General features: G+C 38.9%; 1 protein-coding gene across 1 annotated transcript in view; it reads left to right on the top strand.

Annotated features, from left to right (window-relative positions):
- Positions 1 to 21238, top strand: part of PTPRH (protein tyrosine phosphatase receptor type H) — a 722562-nt gene that overhangs the window by 228244 nt on the left and 473080 nt on the right. The gene's annotated exons all lie outside the window — the stretch shown is intronic.

The following is a 21238-nucleotide window of genomic DNA, read 5'->3' as shown; positions in this document are numbered from 1 at the left end:
CCTGACTGTGGTTTGTATGGACCGCAGGAGGTTGCATTCTTCCAGTGTAGTACTGTTTGGTTAATATAAACTTATCTGGATTTCGTATGGGATGGTAAAAATTAAGATTTTCAAATGCTTTTTTTTTTTTTAAATTTGACTGTTAAATTTAAATTGATTCTTTTCAGAACGCTCAGATTCTAAAATAGTTTACATATGGGAATGCCAGGCCAAAGATTCTGATAGATATCTTCCTGAATCAGTGTGATTCTGAAAGAAGGCTTGTGTAAAATGGTATTGAAAATGTATGCAGACTTCCATTAGCAGTATGTGAAATCCAGGAAATGCTTCAGTAGTGCAAATATCTTTAGGATGGAAGCAAAAACAACAGCTTTATGCCCACATTCAGCTTTTAGGTGCCCAAGCACAGAGACAAGCAGAAATATATCAGCCTAAACAATTTTTAGTTTAAAGGAAAACCATCCTATTGGGTGCTTAAAAAGATATAGAAATGCATTGTGTCCCTACACCCATTGTGTTGTAGCAAAATCACCAGAAAGCAAAGCTGTATTATTCCATGATTTCATGAAAACTTACAAGTGTGTGTGTGTGTGTGTGTGTGTGTGTGTGTGTGTGCGTGTTTGTGTGTGTGTGTATATATATATATATATATATATAGCTATACATATATATATATATATATATATATATATATATATATATATGTATATATATATATATTTATATATATATATATATATATATATATATATATATATATATATATAGATATATAAACATGCTGTACCCGTCCATGCATTGCTGTGGCTCAGTCTGGTTAAATGGAAAAGAAAGAAAAGAGAAAGCACACGTTTCTGATATGTTTAATTTCACAATGCTTGTGGGTATACAATATTTTTTGTTGTTCCATTGTCTGTGCAGATATAAAGATTGTCTGGTTTGCCGACTCTAGAACACGCAACATATAATTGTCCATGTGAGAAGCAGTCTGTGTGTAGATCTAAACCGCACAATTCTAAAGATTTACCCTGAACTTTGTTGATGGTGATTGCAAATGCCAATTGAATTGGGAATTGCAATCTCTTAAATTGAAATGGCATATCCGTTGGAATCATAGGAATGCGAGGAATAAGGACATCTTCACCTGTGAAAGGTCCTGTCAAGATTGTTGCTTCTATGACATTGCTCATTAATTTTTTTACTGCAAGTCGCGTGCTGTTGCAAAGCTTTGGCTAGTTGATATTTCACAACATGATAATTGGCACGCTGATTTTCAATTGCAGTACATGCGGTGGCATCCCTGGCAGATCGAGTGAATTCAAAACTTCTGTTGGATAATTAACTGCTTCATCTGCTTCCACAACAGTGTCGACGGACATGTATGTGACTGCCTCACTTTGAATGTTAGACTGAATAATATTGTTAAGTTCCTAGACGTCTTTGTTCTTGGCCGCAAGAATAGCTCGTTCAATCAGCCAATCGTGATTCTTATAATTGCTTTGAATATTGGGAATTACTGTTTCAACCAATTCTTCTTTTGACATCACTAAATTGCAGAAGTTATGAGACAATGAAATTCGTCCTGAGGTCACATCAACCGGCACCTTTCCTTTCCCAATTTCCAGCAATTGATGTGAGAATATCTCAGCTGATCAATCATTTTGCAGCTGGACATGCATATTTGTAGTTAATTTTAACGTCTTTACGTGTCGCCACAAAGTAGGGTATTTCAGGCAAGCATTTATTTCGTCCACTGGTGTCGATCGAGGAGAACGAAGCAGATCTGAAGCTGCAGAACGCGATCGCCGTGCTGTCAACCATGCATCCTCAAGTCTGGCTGCACGTCACTCTGCTACCTACTCGGCATGTATTTGAGCCATTCTTTGTCTGTTTCGCTCATTCACTGATGCCCGTTCTTCCTCAGTTTGATTTGCAATTACTCATCGCACTGCTTCCGCTCCGCGAGTACAACGACCTAAGTTTGATCTTCTCCGAGGCATTATTTGGATGAACTAAAGCAGATCAATTGCACTTTAAAAGAAGTAAGAAAGTTATAACAAAAACATATAAAATTGCATATTTGTATACAAATATATAGAATCCATAGTAGGTATATAAAAACACGCGCGTATTCGAATGCAACATTGTGTAAAAATTTCAAAGCAATCGGTGAAGAACTTTCGGAGATTTAAGATTTTGAACAAACAAACGTTTACATTTTTATTTATATAGATGTGTGTGTGTGGGTGTGTGTGTGTGTGTGTGTGTGTGTGTGTGTGTGTGTGTGTCTGTGTCTGTGTGTATATATGCATATATATATATATATATATATATATATATATATATATATATATATATATGTGTGTGTGCATGTGTGTGTGTGTGCCTATATTTAACATTTGTTTACTGAGAAAGTCCAACTGGGTCAGGAACCCAAATAGAACCAAGATGCTCTCATCCAAAAAAAGGAAGCCAATCTGGTGGTCCCCTGCCATAAACAAACTTTACAACAAAAGGACGAAACTGTTGCAGAAAAGAGGAAAATCCCGGGATGCAAAAAACTCCCTTACCAGCCTCAGTAAGAAACTGAGATCCTTCATAAAATCCTCCAAAGCTAGTTACGAAAATAAAATTGCCAAAGATTCCAAAGACAACCACAAAGCATTCTATAACTATGTCAAGAATCTAAATGGCAATACTCAGATCTGCTCTCAGCTAAAACAGAATGGCATTAAATATATTGATCCCAAGAATATTGCCAATATCCTGGCCGATCGATTCAGTGCCAACTTCACCCCCCTCTCACCCCCTAAATGGCCCATCTCAATATTGGAAGATTGACAAATTCCAGTAATAATGGCCACACAGGTAAAAAAACGCACTCTCCAACGCTAAGAATACAGGATCCATGGGACCAGATGACATCCCGGGCTGTGTACTACATGAACTACAGTATGAACTGGCACCTCACCTAAGTGTCATGTTTAATCATAGCCTCACCTCAGGTTTCTTTCCCACTGAGAGGTGCAGAGCTACAGTTATCCCACTCCATAAGGGGGGGATCCACCTTGGATCCTGGAAACTACCGTCCCATCAGTCTGACGAGCCTTATCTGCAAGGCCATGCAGCGTATTATCATGGAACTTATAAACAAAGACATTGGCAACCTTCAAATACTGGACCCCACCCAGTTTGGGTTTGTGAAGGGCTGATCTTGTCTCCTGAACCTGATTGACTTCTTCGAATCAGTCTCCAGAGCCATGGACAAGGGTAAGGTGGTCCACACAGCCTATCTAGACCTTGCCAAGGCCTTTGACACCATCCCCCACTCTGGAATCATAGATAAACTTACTAAGCTGGGCATTAATCCCTGTCACCCAATGGGTTGCTAACTGGCTTACTGATAGAACCCACACTGTAAAAGTAGCCGACTCCAAATCCAGCTCCAGACAAGTGACAAGTGGAGCATCTCAGGGTTCAGTCCTGGGAATGCTCTTGTTTGGCATCTACTTCTCTGAAGTACAGACCAACACTAAGGGACTCTGGCTAACAAAGTTCGCAGATGACTGCAAACTGGGAGGCATTATTGAATCCCCAAATGATGTGGATACTCTACGAAAGGGCCTTATAGAAACAGATGCTTGGTGCCAGAGCCATGGTCTCAAGCTCAATGCCAAGAAATGTATAATTATCCCCTTTGGGAAAAAACATGTACCCATGAATTACCATATAGGTGGCAGTACACTAAACACCGAAGTGTGATAAGAGACTTAGGGACACAGGTGGACAGTGGTCTCACCTTCAATAACCACATCACCACAACAGTCAGGAAATACTTCTATGTGGCACACCTCATCACCAAGGGCTTTTCATCCAGAAAAAAGGAGGTCATTTTCCCACTGTACTCATCCCTCATTAGACCCATTATTTAATACAACACCCCATTTGGTATGTACCTCGCAAGACATCTGCAACAACTGGAAAGGCCGCAGAAATACCTCACTAAAAGAATCACAGGCTTAAAGCAGATGCCCTACACTGACCCCCTTAAAAAACTCCAGCAATACTCTGTCGCATATCGTCTACTCAGAGGCGATCTCTGCTTAACATACAAGGCCATGTCAAACCCAGAGCTGTTGGACATGCTACACTTAAAGAAATCCCAATCCCTCAGAGCCACACGCTCCAGGGATTTAAACCTTGTCATCACAATAAACAAAACATGCTGGAGGGATAGGTTCCTGACCCAGAGACTCCCCAGACTCTGGAATAGATTGCGCATACATGTCAAGCAGAGTGCCTCTTTGGCCCTCTTTAAAAGGAACCTTGACGATTGGATGGGAGAAAGGAAATTCACCCTGGGGATCCCGTCAGTCACCCTGCTAGACAGGGGTCCAGGGAAGTAAATAGTGTGGTAAGAAATTGCCAGGGAGTTGTTATGGCTAGGCTTGTATAGGCCCTGGGGCTGATAGCCTAGTACCAACCTATGAACCTATGAACCCATTTTAGCAGAGGCCCAGGGAGAAAAGCTCCAAATAGTACATGAAGGTTAAGACATTGTTCATGAAGACAATAGCAAGTATTAAAGCACACATTAAATAAGTGATGAATACTAAATAAGTAGAGAGGTAGATACAATAATAAAACATGTACTAGATAGGTAATACTAAATAAATGTAATGTGGTACATTACAACTGTTTTGTTTTTTTATCAGGTAGGATTAAGGTAAATAGTGAGGATCAGGCAGAGGGTCAGAATATTAGAAGCAAGCATATGCTTAAAGAATTGTGGAGTAGGAATGGAATAGTTAAGGGTGAAGAAATACATACAGTTTCTTAGTTTAGTATGGTAAGGTTAGTGTATGAAATTAATATTTTAGGGATCTCCAGATGTAGAAAAGAAAGCCCCTGGAGAGTGAATGGAGTTCACCTTTTAGGGAAAGAGTAGGGGCAGGTTAGATTACAAAGAAAATGCTTTTTTAGAGTATGTTTTGAAGTTGTTAAAGCAGTCAATGATAGTAATATCTGTTGTCACTGTCCAGCTCTTTCGTTTGGAATGTAGACGGTTAGGAGTTGTTTGTTTTCAGAGTGTGGGGTCTCCGCTAGGGATGTAAGGTTTTAGGACAGATTTGAGGGCTGGGCACCTATTAGGTGTACATATTTTATGTGCAGAAGATAGCTGAACTAGATTTAGGTGGTGTGTGAGCCAGCTTACTTCTTTCTGCCTGTGCAAAATTTGGCAATTTTATGGTAGCAGGATTAGAGCTTGTTTTTAAGAGAAGATGGTAAATATGTATATAAGAGGGTGGCATATGAGAGAGGAAAGTAAACAGATGTTGGCAAGGGTTTTTCTAGTGGAGTTATCCAAGAAAGTTTTTTTGTATATATAGTGTTCCTAGTTTGATGTGCATGTTTTTTGATGCTATTGCAAATGTGGTATTTGAAAGTTAGAGTGTTGTCCGTGATAAAGCCTAGTAGTTTAGCTATGGGAACTGTTTTAATTTCAGTGTTATCCTGAGAGAATATTTTAAAGTCAGATGAGACTGGTTTTGCTGAGAAAAGCAAGAGTTTTGCTTTTTCGGATTTAGCAGTAGCTGAGCTTCTCTCAGCCATGTCTCTATTGAGGTGCAGGTGGTTTGGGTGAGTTGTTGGAGATGTTGTATGTTATTAGAGGAGGAAAGTATGGTAGTGTCATCTGTGTATTGGATAATGGAGCTGAGGGGTGATGAGGTGTGGGGGAGTTGTTGGTGAAAACACTGAAGAGCAAGGCTCCAAGTACGGACCCTTGTGATACCCCAGTTGTGTTTGTTTGGGATAGTTGATTTTGCCATCTAATGCATTGTTGGCAGTTGAATAGGTACCTTACAAACCATTGGAGGGATGGTGCTGTGCAACCTGCAATAGATTGCTGATGAAGAGGTTTGTTGTGGGACACTGTATCAAATGCCTTTGATAAGTCTATTAGTAATATGGAGGTGATGTTATCAGAGTCAATGGATTTGGGCATAGTGCCCATGAAGGAGATTAGGGCAGTGCTGGTGCTGTGTGATGGGTGAAAACTATGCTGGGTAGGGGTAATTAGTTTGTTTTAGATGAGATGGTGATGCAATTGCCTGCATATGCATTTTTCCAGGGGGTTGGAAAGAGGAGAGGATGGAGATTGGTCGATAATTGGATAGTTCATTGGAGTTTCATTGGGTGGTGATAGATTTTTTCTAGAGGTTAGGGACAATGGACTCTGCTCTGGAATGATTTATAAGGATACTGACAGGATATGCTATGGCTACTGCAACAAGTTTTAAGTATTCAGGAGAGAGGAGAGGGAGTATAGTTTTAGTTTTTGAAGTAGTTTTTGAATGAGAGAGATAGGGACAGTTTTATGAGAAAAGGGGATAGAAGATGTGGTACTAGTTTGTTGAAGAGGTGAAGGGTTTTTTTTTGTGTGTGTGCAGGAGTCATGAGATAAGGATGGAGGAGGATAAGATATGGGGCTTAAGGTAGATGCAGCAGTGGGATTTGTTAACAGTTTGCTTATACTATCTATAAAATGAGAGTTAAACAGGTTGGCTATCTCTGAGGGAGTTTTGTCAGGGTGTAGTGTTGGAGTTTGTTTAGAGCCTGGAGTAAAGAGGTTTGAGATGTATTTTCAAAACTGTTTTGGATTACTGTTGTCATTTACCAGTTGGTTGGAAAAGTGTTTTTTTTTGTATAAGTTCACAAGCTTTTTTGTTTTGTTTCTTAACTGTTTATATTTGATTAACTTAGCATCAGATTTTTTACTGTGCCATTCCATCCAGGCTTTATCTCTATCTTGTAAATGTTGTTTAGTATTTTATGTTAGCTAGGGAGCATGGTTAGTTTTTATTATTTTGGTGCAAAGGGGGTCTAGGCTGTCAAGAGTATTTAGAAATACATTGTTTAAGTATTCAAGGGCATCTTCTAGTGGTAGTGTTTTAAGTGGATTCCAGTTAGTGTGTTTTAGGATTTCAGTTAGTGTGTTTTAAGATTTTGTTAAACCTTTGCTGGTGTATATATATCCATATATCTATATCTATATCTATATCTATATCTATATACACATACATTATATATGGGGCCCAGACATTGGAAGTTATGAAGTTACTGATGAAAATATGCAAATACGTTGTGGAATTGGAGTCAATTCTCACACATAAAAACAAACTAAACATCAAACAAGTTGTCAGCACACACGCAACACCTCTCACGCAAACCTCTCACACAAAATAAAGTTACAACACATAAACTCACATAAGTGGAGGTACTCACTAAAAGCCTTCTAAAAGAACAGAGACCTCCAAAATGCACACCACTGACACTCACCACTAACCACAAAGAAACCACTACATATCTCAACACACACACACCCTTGTCTCAGCAAATAAGCCCCTAAGGCAAAACACATCAAATGTCTTGGTCATAGGTAATTCCATAGTGCCACACATACAGTAAATTTCCCCTTACCAGACTGGAAAAGGAGAAGGTTACAGTCAGCTACCTGTCAGGTGCCAGGATCTAACAAATCATGCATGCACTCAAGTCACTCAACAACAATTACCATTATGATAAATCCAAAAAAGATAACACTCTTGAAGTACTAAATAAAATTTTTTTAGTGCACTATATAAACTGCTATTTTTTGGAGGTATAATGTCCCATAAAGGCGAACAGCTGAGGTACCAGGAGTAAATTTTTCTGGTGATACATCCACTACTATGTGCTGTGTTTTAATTACCATTATGACTCTGTCATAGTCCATGTTAGAGCGAATGACTTAAGACATATCTCTCTGGACAATATGAAGATAGACATGGTGGAACTATCTAATTATGTGTCCTAGACAGGTATGTCCCTAGCCCTAAGCAGTATCCTACCCTCACTGAGGATAATGCCACAGTATAAACAAAAAAATGAGTGAGTTCACCAATTGACTCAGCTTCTGTTGGCAACCCAGGTGGATCCAGTGTCTGTCAGCCTGGGACAATATGTTAGACAGACCTCGCTGCTTTGGTAGAGATGATCTTCACCTGCCCCCCACCCCCAGGCTTTTGAATACTTGCAAAGGCCCCTGCCTCTCCACATAGTGCTTTTTTGAGGCAATGTCAAAACAACAAATTTTCCAATGTAAGAAAATCTGAGACAAATTTAGGGTCATGCTGCTTAATGCTAGGAATTTAAACACAAAACTGCAGTCAGTGGAAACGCTCCACATCTGTGCAGCTACCGAGACATAGTTGAAGACCTCTGAGAGCATCCTGGCTGTGCAAGGCTACAATGCCTTCCACATGTTCAGACCTCAGAAGGAGCATGAAGGAAACAAAGGTGGAAACAAAGACTGGTCAAACAATATGACTCTCTTCAACTACTCCATGTCCAATTAACTATTGGGAAAGTGCCATACAACATCATTGCTAGCTATAGATCCCCCACTATGAACCAGGATAATCACACCGCCTACCTTGATTTACTGGAATCCTTCACTATACAGCCCAATCCCTTAGTCATGGGAGATTTCAACTATCCTTCCATAGACTGAGGTACACACATAAGCAAAATCACCCTCACCCAGAGGTTCCTGGACTTTGTTAACACAAATGCTCTAGAACAGATAGTCTGCACCCCACTAGGGGCTCTAAAATGTTCTGGACATAGTACTCACCATCATGGGAGTCACTCTACTTCCCTATGCAAGATGCTCTCCCAGGTTAGGTCAGACCACAGATCAGTCCCATTTGAAGTAACTACTGGAACTGACACCTTCACAGGAATAAAAGTTATAAAAAACTACAAAGCTAACTACAGCCTACTAAGCGATGGTATAAAAACCTTCATACTACCTGCATTCGCAGACTTCAATGATCACTGTGCAGAAGTGTACACAAATATCCTGTACAAACACTTAAGGGACTGCATAAACTCTACTGTACCTGAATGGATCAAAGCCAGGTTTTCCTGTAAAAACAAGCCACTGTGGCTGGCTTCAAGTATAAACAAATTTTATAACACAAGGAAGAAACTGTTGTCCAGAAGCAAGAGGGATAATTCTCTGCATAGGAATAGTTCCTTCTTAGGCTTAAACAGGAAAATCAGATATCTTGTAAAGTCTTCTAAAACAAATTATGAAACTAAAATCTCATCCCTAGCCAAGGATAATCATAAGGCATTCTTTAAATCCGAAGTCTAAAAGGGAATGCCCAGCTCTGTGCTAAACTGGTTGTAGATGGGATCACTCATACTACACCAAAAGATATCACCAACCTCTTATTTGACAGATTCAGTGCAAACATCACCCCCTTTCCCCACCTATCATATCCCAAAGCATACCCGATACCAGCCCTGTGCCAGTATCTCTAGATAACTGGTCATTTCAGCACTCACCAAGGCCAAATACACAGCCTTAATGGGATCAGATAATATCTCAGGTTGTTTACAAAACAATCTAAAACAAGACCTAGTGGACGTACTTGGCATTATCTTTAATCATAGCATGAGAACTGGCTGTGTTCCTGCAGAATGGAGAACAGCAACAGTAATCCCCTGCACAAATTGGGGGCCATTAACTGATCCTGGGAACTACAGACCCATAAGGCTATCCAGTGTCATCTGCAAGTCCATGTAAAGAATTATCATGGATCTTATAAACAGGGACATAAGTAACTCCCAGATGCTGGACTCAACCCAGTTTTACTTTGTTAAGGATAGATCATGCTTAGTAACCCTGGTAGACCTCTTTGAGAATGTCCCCAAAGCCATGGATGAATGTAAGATAGTGCATACAGCCTATCTTGAACTTGACAAGGCTTTTAACACAATTACCCATGCTGACATCTTTGAGAAACTCTTTAAGATAGGAATTAACCCTTACAGTACTATATGGGTAGCCAAATGGCTCACCAACAGAACACACCCTTTCAAAATTGTTGACTTCACCTCCACCAGTAGACCAGTCACCAGTGGTGTACCACAGGGGTCTATGATGGGCACCTTACTGTTTGTCTTCTATTTCTCAGAGGCCCAGGGCAAAGTAGATGGCCTTTGGCTCAACAAGTTCACTGATGATTGCAAAATGGGAGCAATCACTGAGTGCGCCTTTGATGTCAATATATTACAAGAGGTCTAACACAAAGAAACATTTGGTGCCAAAGCCATGGTCTAAAACTAAAACCAAAAATGCATTATTATTCTATTTGGCAAAACAGAATTCCCTTTAAATTACAATATTGACAGCACCCCCCTGAGTACCAACCCAGTGGTGAGAGACTTGGGAACAGAGGTTGATAGCAATCTTAACTTTGACCACCAGGTTTCCACAGTGGAAAGAAAAGCCTTCTAGTTAGCTCACATCATAAAAAGGAAGGGAATAGCATCCAGGTCAAGGGATATTATAACTCTACTATAGTCGACCCTCATCAGACCACTAATAGAGTATAATGCACCCTTCTGCCTCTACCTCACCTGACACCTGCAGCAGCTGGAGAGACCTCAAAGGTTTCTGACTAGGAAAATAGAGGGACTCCAAGCATGACCTATGTGGACAGGCTGAAACCCCTGTCACTTTACTCTATATCTTATAGGCTGCTGACAGGGGATTTTGACTGGTCTATAGCGCAATCTTCAACCCTGCCTAATGGAAATGCTGCACATCCACAAGTGAAATGGCTCAAAAGTGGCTCACTCTAGGGATTTCAACCTAGCTTGTGACATTAACAGATCATGCCGGAGAGACAGATATGTCTCCCAGAGTCTGCCGCTTCGCTGGAATAGACTCCCTATTCATGTAAAACAGACCTGCTCACTTACCCTATTCAGATGCAGCCCAGATAATTGGATGGGAGACTGCAAATTAAACCTGGGGTAGAACCCATGCTACCCATGGAAAAGGATAGTCGGTGTTGATCACAGACCCATTCTCTTCAAAAATGTGTTCTACAAACTACCCAAAAAAGGAACAAATGGAGATACTTAGGATTAACATGGCTAGGCTTGTAAAGGCTATAGGGCCTAGTAACCTGCTATAAATATATGAACCTATGAACCTATGTTAGGTACAGTGCTTTAATACCACTTCTTGTTTACTTATTATTTATACACCACATTTGCAGGCCAATGTGGAGACTTTTTTAAAAGCGGTTGAGAATGCTTTATACAGTGACTATAATTTTTCCAAGAACATTAAGGATAATAACTTAAGTAAACAAGAAGTGGAGGCGCTCAACAGACTGAGAAATAATGCGGACATTGTTATACGCCCGGCAGACAAGGGTGGTCCGGTGGTTGTATTGGACTCTGAAAATTACAACAGGACAATGTTAACAATGTTGGCAGATGAGGCCTATGACAAAATAAAAGAATCTACATGCATTTCTGAAATAAAGTAGATATCCGAACCCAGTACCTAGTAGCTCGAACAGTACGGAGAAAAGATGAATAAATAATAAAGATGAATCTCCACCAACTGAACTGTGTAAAACAAGATTTTATCCACTCTGCGCATCAAACAGACATATGAGACACGATAACAATTGCATCCAACATCAAGGGTTAAGCGCTTTCATCTGTCCTTGCCAGACTTCTTCAGAACCATCGATTTACTTTCTTAACTTAGTTTTATACCAAGTTTTGGCGCCAAAATTTTAATAAATTAATTAATTAGATTCATAAAAAACATTAAAAAAACATTAATTGTAATTTAAGGATGCTTTTAAAACCAAAATATATAGCTGCCTTTAAACGTTCAAATACATTATATTACCTTTATATTACCTTTATAATACTTTTATATCTATATTAAAAACTTTTAATGTAACATATTAAAATATTAAAATACATTGATACCTACACTTATGTATTAGATTATGTACTGTAAAAAATCTATAAATTCTAAAAAATATATTGAATGCTATGATCGTATGTTATAATCTAAATCACTACAATATTTGTGCCATATAACAGTATAAATAAAATAAAGGGTTACAAAATTTAAACAATAAAACAATAAAACGGGATCCCTTTTCACACTGTTCACCCATGGTTTAACATTAATGAACGTAGGAACATAACCTACATAACATGGTAATAAGTAATGTAAATATATACGTGAAAGGACTATCCACTATAAAATAAATGTCCATATTTAAGAGGATCCAAGTATCAGAAATGGTTTCAAACTGATATATTCATTGAGTCCTGGGAATGTGGTGGCATCAAGACAAATCTGCCACCTACTCTCCAGGAAACCTAATCTAGCCTTCCAATTTCCACTACCAACTGTTCTATCTACCTGATCTATTATGGCAAATTTGAACATATGGTCTTTACCATTGGCTATAACATGTTTGCTAAGTGCATTCTTCTCATCACCTTTTCTCATCTTGTAAACATGTACATGTTCATAAATCCTGGTTTTAAGTTTTCTTTCTGTTTTCCCTATGTAATATGCGTTGCACGTTGTACAGGTGGCTAAGTATACAACTCCTTGACTATTGCAATTTCCTGATTTGAATTTGCATATGTTTTTCATAGTATTATTCAATTTGATACTGTATTCAACATTAATGTATTGACACTGTCTACATGTACCACATTTTTTGTCCCTTTTATCTTACAATGTTTCTCTTTGTTCATATTATCACTTCTTTCTATTAATCTCTTTAAATTGTATCCTGTTTTTAATACTATGCTAGGAGTGCTCCCTAATATTTGTCTTACTTCCTCATTATTAGTAAAAATAGACCAATGTCTACGTAATATTTCCCTAACAATGTTAATATATGGATTGAACATTATGACACACACTCGTCTGTTGAACACTTGATTGTTCTTTATGTGAATGTCTTCTATCCCTAATAATGGACTATATTTTGTACCCCATTGGGATCTAACATATTTAACAACATCCTTAAGCATGTTGGTTGGATAGCCTCTTTCCATAAATAATTTTTGAATAAAATCTAGCTCATGTGTCATAATTTCCCTTGTGGATGACATCCGTGCAGCCCTCACACATTGACCTTTGACCACATTCTTGAAAGTATGTGGAGGATGGCAACTCCCATATTGTATGTAATCATTGGAGAAAGTGGGCTTCCGATATAATTTTGACACATAACCATCTTCGTTACTACTAATGTATGTGTCTAAGTATGCTATACCACATTTTTCCACTGAATGTGTGAATCTCAAAAATTCCGTTGTATTGTTGATATAGTTAATAAAGGCTGAAATACTATCCGTTTCCCCTTTCCATACAATGAATATGTCATCCAAAAATCGTGTGTATAATAGCATGTGTTTGTAGTATTCACTGGGAAATATGAACTGGTCCTCCCATTCTAACATCACTAAGTTGGCGAATATGGGTGCACAAGATGCACCCATAGCCACGCCCTTGGTTTGTCTAAACATTTCTCCTTGGAATTCGATGTATTAATGATTTGTCACTAATTTGCCAAAAGAAAACACAATTTTATGAAAAATGGACCAAAAATGTGATGTAAAAATATAAAATAGCCACACAATACAGCTGGGAACCTGTCAAAGAAGGGACACTTTAATATTAGTACTGCTAACCTGAGCAGCTGACAAAATAAAAGAATCTACATGCATTTCTGAAATAAAAGTAATCTATAACTCTAATTATTACAGTTATTTCTTAATTGTAAACCCTCTATGTTTTCTTCCAAAATTGCTATTTTGCGGAGGGATTATTAGGGGAAGAGCAACATTTTGAGCCAAAATCAGGGACAGTTGAGAGGTTTGGCTATGCCTAATTCTATAAAGCAATTTATTTGCATGTACCTCTCAACCTGTTAATGCAATAAATTTGGACAAGGCCAAATATATTGGGGGAACATATAAACAGTACTAAAAATTGCTCTTGTATAAACTGAGACAGTTGATAGAACAACAGGTCTTACTTTAGCATGCATTTTTCTGAAGGTTATGAAGTCTGAAACTCAGTGTGTCATTGTTTAGTGACTTAATTCCTAAATGATTTGCCAGAAAATCACAAATTTTATGAGGAACAAACAGAAAATAAGAAGCAAAAATCTATTCATTCTTTGAGAATCTGGACAGTTGGAAGGTATAGTTCAGCTGGGGCTGTGTAAGTTTGCAGCCCTTCCCCCTCACAAAATCATGGTCGAATGGAGCCTCCCCCTGCAGCCATTCCAATGATCCATTACTTGGCTATTTCACTCCATTTACCATAAACACTAATGTGCATACTGATTTATTTCTATGATGATTTGGACTTCATTTGAAAGTTTTATTTTGCATTTTACAGCACAAGCACTAAGACATCTGCTAAACAAACTTAACATTAAAACTTCTCTGCCCTTGAAACTCACATTCATTGAAACAGCATTGAAACCCACATTCAAAGAAAATACATTTTACCAGTGGCAGTTAAAGATTAATTCTGGGCTGTTTTCAAATCATAGGCCCCTTGCATATGAAACATACATGTGCTCTTTGATACACCTTCCTATTGTTTTGAACATTTTTCCAGTAAACAATGAAACAAAACGCATGCACCAATAATGATAAAACTGCCCAATTCAGAACATTTCCATCATAAAAGTCTACTCAAACTTCTACAGTCCACCATTATCAGTAAATATGCACAATTCTGCAGTCCACCATTATCAGTAAATATGCACAATCTCTGAAGAAGTAAAAAATGTATCTAAATTCCACATTAAATAAATCTGTAACTAATGAAGATGTTGCTGCTAGCAAACACCTTTATATTTCATGGTTTCATCGAAAAATAAAGTGTCTGATGCCCCTGAGGAATAAATTGCCTATATTACATTAAAATAAGCTAGTAATATTGCAATAGGAAATGAATGGATGGCAAACTGATAACAGGCTCATAGTTAGTATCTTAAGTTTTTCAGTATGGCAGCATTCACCCCTTGTGGGAGTAGAACCAACAACCTTCTGCATCAAAAGCAAGTACATAACCTGTTGTGCTATTAACAATGCAAGCAGCACTAAACTTCTCTTCCCCTGCAACTCTCAGCTGCTTGTAAAATCTACTCAATACTCAACTGCATCTCTACTTCGCAGCACAAGAAATCTGGAAAAAGCCAAATTTATTGGGGGGGGGGGGGTCAAACGGCCAAAAACCAGGGACACATTAAACTTTGCTTGTATAATCTTGGAAAAGTTGCTAGAATAAAATGCTGTGTTACCACCATACATTTTACTGCCAATGTCCCTGTGCAAAAGAGTCAGAGCAACATACTACTATGCCAAATCACCTGCTTTGTGAAAGAAAAATGCTGTGCTACCACCATACATTTTACTGCCAAGGTTCCTGTGCAAAACAGTCAGAGCAACATACCACTACGCCAAATCAGCTACTTTGTGAAAGAGAGGAAGACTGAAACTTAAATGGCTATCATTTAATGAATTCAGTTCTCACCATAGCTGTCAACCTCTTAGCACAAAACACCTGGACAAACCCAGTAATGAGGGAATACAGCCCTCAGGTATATTCAGTGAATTCAGTTTTTGCCATAGTTGTCAACCTTAGCACAAAAAACCTGGACAAAGCCAATAATGGGGTAATACAGTCCCAAAAGTGTTACTATGTATTTTCTGAAGAATATGAAGTCTGAAATTCAAATGCCTGTCAATTTTACTTCTGATGGAACAAAAACAATTTTCAGCAGAGGCCCAGGGAGAAATACTGTAGACACGTCTTTGTAAAATGGCAGGACACCAGAGCAAATCCACACAAACACAGGGATGAGATGCAGACTCCACACAGAAGGCACCCCAGCCAAGAATCAAACCAGAAAACCTATAGCTGTGAGGTAACAATGCTACCACTGCACCGTCAAATATGCAAGGAATTAAACATTCATAAACCTGAAGAGTGAAATTCAAATGCCTGTCAATTTTATTTAACATTTGTTAATCAGGACAATCTGACTTGGAGCAAAAAAACAATTTTCAGCAGAGGCCCAGGAAGAAATAATGCAGACATGTCTTTATAACATGGGAGGACACAAAAGCAAACCCACACAAACACAGGGAGAAGATGCAGACCCCACATAGAAGGCACCCCAGCCAAGAATCAAACCCAAGAACCTGCAGCTGTAAAGCAACAGTGCTACCAGTGTACCATCAAATATCAAGCATTGCAATATTTAGAAACCACAGATATTATGAGGAACATATCAGATAAAATATGAGGCAAAAATCTGCAATTTTATTTACAAATGGTGGTGGGTAGGGAATTCAGGTCCTTAACACCACCATACAAGGTACAGCGTTCAAGCCTGAGTATCTCTACCCACCACCATTTGTTAACTGGGGCATCGCACACACACACTTCAGTTGCATAACTTTCCTTTGTTTTTTAGTTAACCCAAGTGTTTTTCTTTTTTACTTCAGGCCTCTGTTTTAAAGCATGCAACAAAACAGTTTTGGTTTTGTTACACACTTCACTCATTTTATTAACAGCATGCATTGCCTTGTGTGTAAGTAAATCAAGTTAAAAAAAAACACTGAAGAGTCTACAGTAATGTTCATGGCAGCTGTGAGCTGTCAGGATTAAATGAAATTAATCTATGTATCATGCATTGCCTTGTGTGTAAGCAAATGTGTTTTTTTTTTGTTTTGTTTTTTTTAACTTGATTTGCTTACACACAAGGCAATGCATGATACATAGATTAATTTCATTTAATCCTGACAGCTCACAGCTGCCATGAACATTACTGTAGACTCTTCAGTGTTTTTTTTTTTTTTTTTTAACTTGAAGAGTCTACACAGTAATGTTCATGGCAGCTGTCAGGATTAAATGAAATTAATTTATGTATCATGAACACGTTTTATGTTCAGATATAAACAAACTGACAGTTAAAAATAAAAGATGCAGTTGGCTAGGACAATAAAAAATAATATACATTACCACCAAGAAGAAAACTCTCTGTAGTGTAGTGTACTCTACTCTTCTCTTACTCTCCTCTGTTCTTCTTCTTTTTCTTCTACTCTCTACTTCTTTCTTCAGTTCTTGTTCTTCTATCTTCTTCAGCACAGGCTACAGCTGAGTTGACAAAATATAGGCTGCCCAAAAAATAAAAAATAGAAATCCAATTCCAATGGCAAGGTAAATGAATTCTTCCCTTGCGATTGACTCAATCAGTCCACACTGTCTTGAAACTGATTGATTCTCGCTCTTTTCCCAGCACATAAAGCCCGGGAAGAGAGCGACAACCAATCAGCAGCGTTTTAGGTCAGGCACGTCATGTACGTGCCTACACTGCCTGCGGACGTCGCAGTCTGAACCCCTTTCAGTTCTATGCGGTTTGGAACCACATAGACTACTGGGCATCACACTGATGCCTTAATGTCCGCACCAGGCTGCAGCAAAAACAAAAAAAAGTCTTTATTTAAACCGCCGCAACCCGAAGCGGTTAAAGTGCGCATGCATGTACTGGCCGAGCCCGTAAGGAACAAGGAGTCGCGGAGACTAGTCTGCAACTGAATTTGAGGCTTTCCTTGAGTGACACAGTAAAAAAAAAAAATAATAGTACTTGACTTCATAAAAAGGTACTTTTTTCTTTTTTTTCTGAGGGGGCTGTGGTCCAGCAGTCCTATGCCACGAGCCGCCTGTGTCTTTACAGCAAAGTAACTGCTTCAAGTTATGCCATCTTCTGAACATTAAGAATACCTGGTCAGATTCAGGAACATTATTACTGCAAGCTCTAACTGGGCAATGCAAGACTGCTCAACATCAAGATGGTGATAATCTGTGATTCAGAGACACTGTAAGGCCATATACACCATGACTTCATTAATGGCTGTGTATCGAACATTGTGCTGTCACATTTGACAGAGCTAGTTTTCCCCCTATCAACTCATGTATCACGGTTACATAGACACCTTCCAACATGCACACGCACACACACACACACACACACACACACACACACACACACACACACACACACACTCACACACACACACACAAAAGAGCCACAAGGGCGGGAGACTTAAACCTCGACACGGCTATTAATAGGACGTGCTGGAGGGATAGATTCATCACCCAAAGACTCCCTATGCTGTGGAATAAAATCCCGGTATATGTGAGGCAGAGCACCTCGCTGGCCTTGTTCAAGAGAAATCTTGACCAATGGATGGGAGATCGCAGATATACCCCAGGGATTACCTCAGTGTCACTGCTCGACAGAGGCACAGCAAAATAATGGGTATAGTTCCCCATACTAAAGGGGTGGCGTAAGCCACAAAACTATGGGCTAGACTTGTAAATGCCCTCGGGCAGATAGCCTAGTATGAACCTATGAACCTATGAACCTAAAACACACAATCCCAGACATTCACATTCACACACAGACACACAGACACACATATGTCTGCCTGTAGGGGCAGCAGCTTTCATGCCCCTACAGACAGAGAGAAACACATGCACACTCATACAAACAAACACACATGTGCATACATACAAAAACATGCATATGTGGATGGCTTTGTGGCAACTGCAGTCTTGTTATAAGCCTTGTTCCATTCTTAGGAATGAATGGATGTATGCTGTCAAAAAACAGTATACACCTTTTCCTCATCATCTTCAAAATAGCATGATAGAGCAATTCCCTGAATTGCTGTACTGAACTGTTCTGGTGGTACTGCAATTGCTGTGGAAGAGCATATTGACAATTAGTATTATCTGTACCCCTAGACTGCCACATTTACATGCATCTTACCCAATAAGATCTCTGTCTGTTCTACAACTGGTGCCTGCTTACCATTGTAACAGGAGAGCTGTCCCTGAATTGCTTGAGCTTGCCACTCTCCAGTCACCTGCTGAGTAATGGTTTCTGTCATCCGGTAAGCCTTTCTGAATCCCAGATACTTTACTTATTTCAGGTATATGGAATTTGTTCATGATATAGAAAGAGAGGATGACACAGATAATATGAATATAGAAACTGATTGTAAAAATCCTTAAGACAGGGATCTGAGGAAGATTAATAGTATCAGATTTTAGCAAGAGATCTGGAGTGCATCTGAACTGAAAGCCAAGGCATCTACTGCAAACAACTGAAAAATAAGTATATTTAAAGCCTATATTGCACTTTGTTAATTGTATTTACTTGAATTGCTGTTTCATTTTGCTGACTGTGTCTGCATTTTTTTCTGCACTTTGAAATTCTGTACTACTGTCTTATATAACATAGTCTAGACTTGCAAAATCTAGGCTGTTCTGTATCACTGTGGTCTAAACTAGCCATCTTACATTAAGAGGGCCTTCTGCACCCTTGTGGCAGAAGTGTGTATCTCTGGATCCATCTGAGATGGGGATTGCTGGAGAAACTCTCTGTTTGGGCCTTAACCATTGGTAGTTTGTCTTAATGCTGTTGAATTTCACCTGTTTTTAAGCCTAGCATTTGCACATAGCTGCACATCACACAACAGGGGTTAGCACTGCCCTGTATATACACAACCACCTGGAAACTTAAATTTTCCCTAGATGTCTGTCAGTAGAACCCTCTCAAGTCCTCTGTTGCTCTGCAGGCAACTCAACAGCATACTCAGCAGCATTGCACACCCCAAACTATCAACAGAATAAGCCCTCTGTTATTCTTACATCATGTAGTTTTGAGAAATTACAATGTCTACACTACAATAAGGAATTATATCAGATGATTGTGTAACACAGAACACAACTGGAGGAAATGGCACCTTAAACAAGACTAATAACCAAAACAATAAGAGCATCAAAAAAGTCGGAGCTAAATAAAAAAACATTTATGCCAATACTCTGGATCAGACAGCACTATTTATTAAAATATTAATGCTTAACAGCTTCACTGCATTTTCGTCCACCAGAAACTTGACTCAGATAACAAATCACCCCTAAGTGCCTTTATATTTATATATATATATATATATATATATATATACACACACACACACACACACACACACACACACACACACACACACACACACACACACACACACACACACAGTGAAACGGTTTTAATATTTTAATAAATAGTGCTGTCTGATCCACTGAGTATTTGCACAAACATTTTTTATGTAACTCCAACCTTTTTGGTGCTTTTATTGTTTTGGTTATGATTGTATAATGCAAATGTCAGCTATAATATTATAGAATGTAACTTCTGATGTATGTCTTGCAAATTTTTTGTATAATTTTATGTATAAGTTTTGTATAATCTCTATATGTGGAGCTTTTTCTCCCTTGGCCTCCACTGAAAATGGGTCTTATCCTAGTTGGACTTTCCCATAAACAAATGTAAAATATAAATAAATAAAATAAAATAAACTGATCTAACTTACCCATCCCCCAACAGTACTACGGTATAAACCTGCCATTATGGATGGTCACTTTCCCACCATTTCTCCAGGCAGCTTGATTGACTTGGGCATTCTGAGGCAACGTAGTAATTGCCTCATGTATGCTGACAAACGACTTAGTTTTGAAACAAATACCGCATGTGAAAGATGTAATCACACTATCAAATTGGAAACAATCCTCTCACGTAACATAAAACAAGACATCAAACAGGTTGTGCGATCACACACTTCACCTCTCACAAGTTCAGAACACAACACATAAACCCACATATGTGGAAGTACTCACTAGAAGCCTACCAAAAGATCAGAGATCTCCCAAGAGCAAATTATTTGCACACACCTCAACATGTATAGAAACCACTGCACATAACAACACACATCAGTCTCACCAAATAAGCCTTTAAGGCAAAACACCTCAAAATCTAAAGTCTTGGTCATAGGAGACTTCATAATGAGACACACAGATGCCCCCTTTACCAGTTTGGACAAGGAGAAGGTTATAGTTTGCAGCCTATTGGGTACCAGGATCCGTGAGATCATGCATACTCAGGTCACTCAAGAAGTACAATTATGACTCTGTCATAGTCTCTGGTTGGGTGAATGACTTGAGACCTACCTCCTTGGACTATATGAAGAGAGACATGACTGAACTCTCTGATTGTGAGTCCCAGGCAGGTATGACCCTAGCCCTAAGCAGCATTCTACCTTTAGCCAGGATGATGCCACAATATAAACAAAAACTTATTGACTTCAACAATTGGCTTAGCTTATAGTGTCACTCCAGGGTGATGCAGTACTTGTCAGCCTGGGAAGAAATAGTTGACAGGCCGCACTGCTTTGCCAGAGATGGTCTGCACCTGTT

Source organism: Protopterus annectens, chromosome 17.part0, assembly GCF_019279795.1.
Source record: "Protopterus annectens isolate FY-2018-M chromosome 17.part0, PAN1.0, whole genome shotgun sequence".
NCBI lineage: Eukaryota > Metazoa > Chordata > Ceratodontiformes > Protopteridae > Protopterus > Protopterus annectens.
Note: the sequence above shows the minus strand (reverse complement) of the source record. Positions and strands in the feature narration are given on the sequence as shown.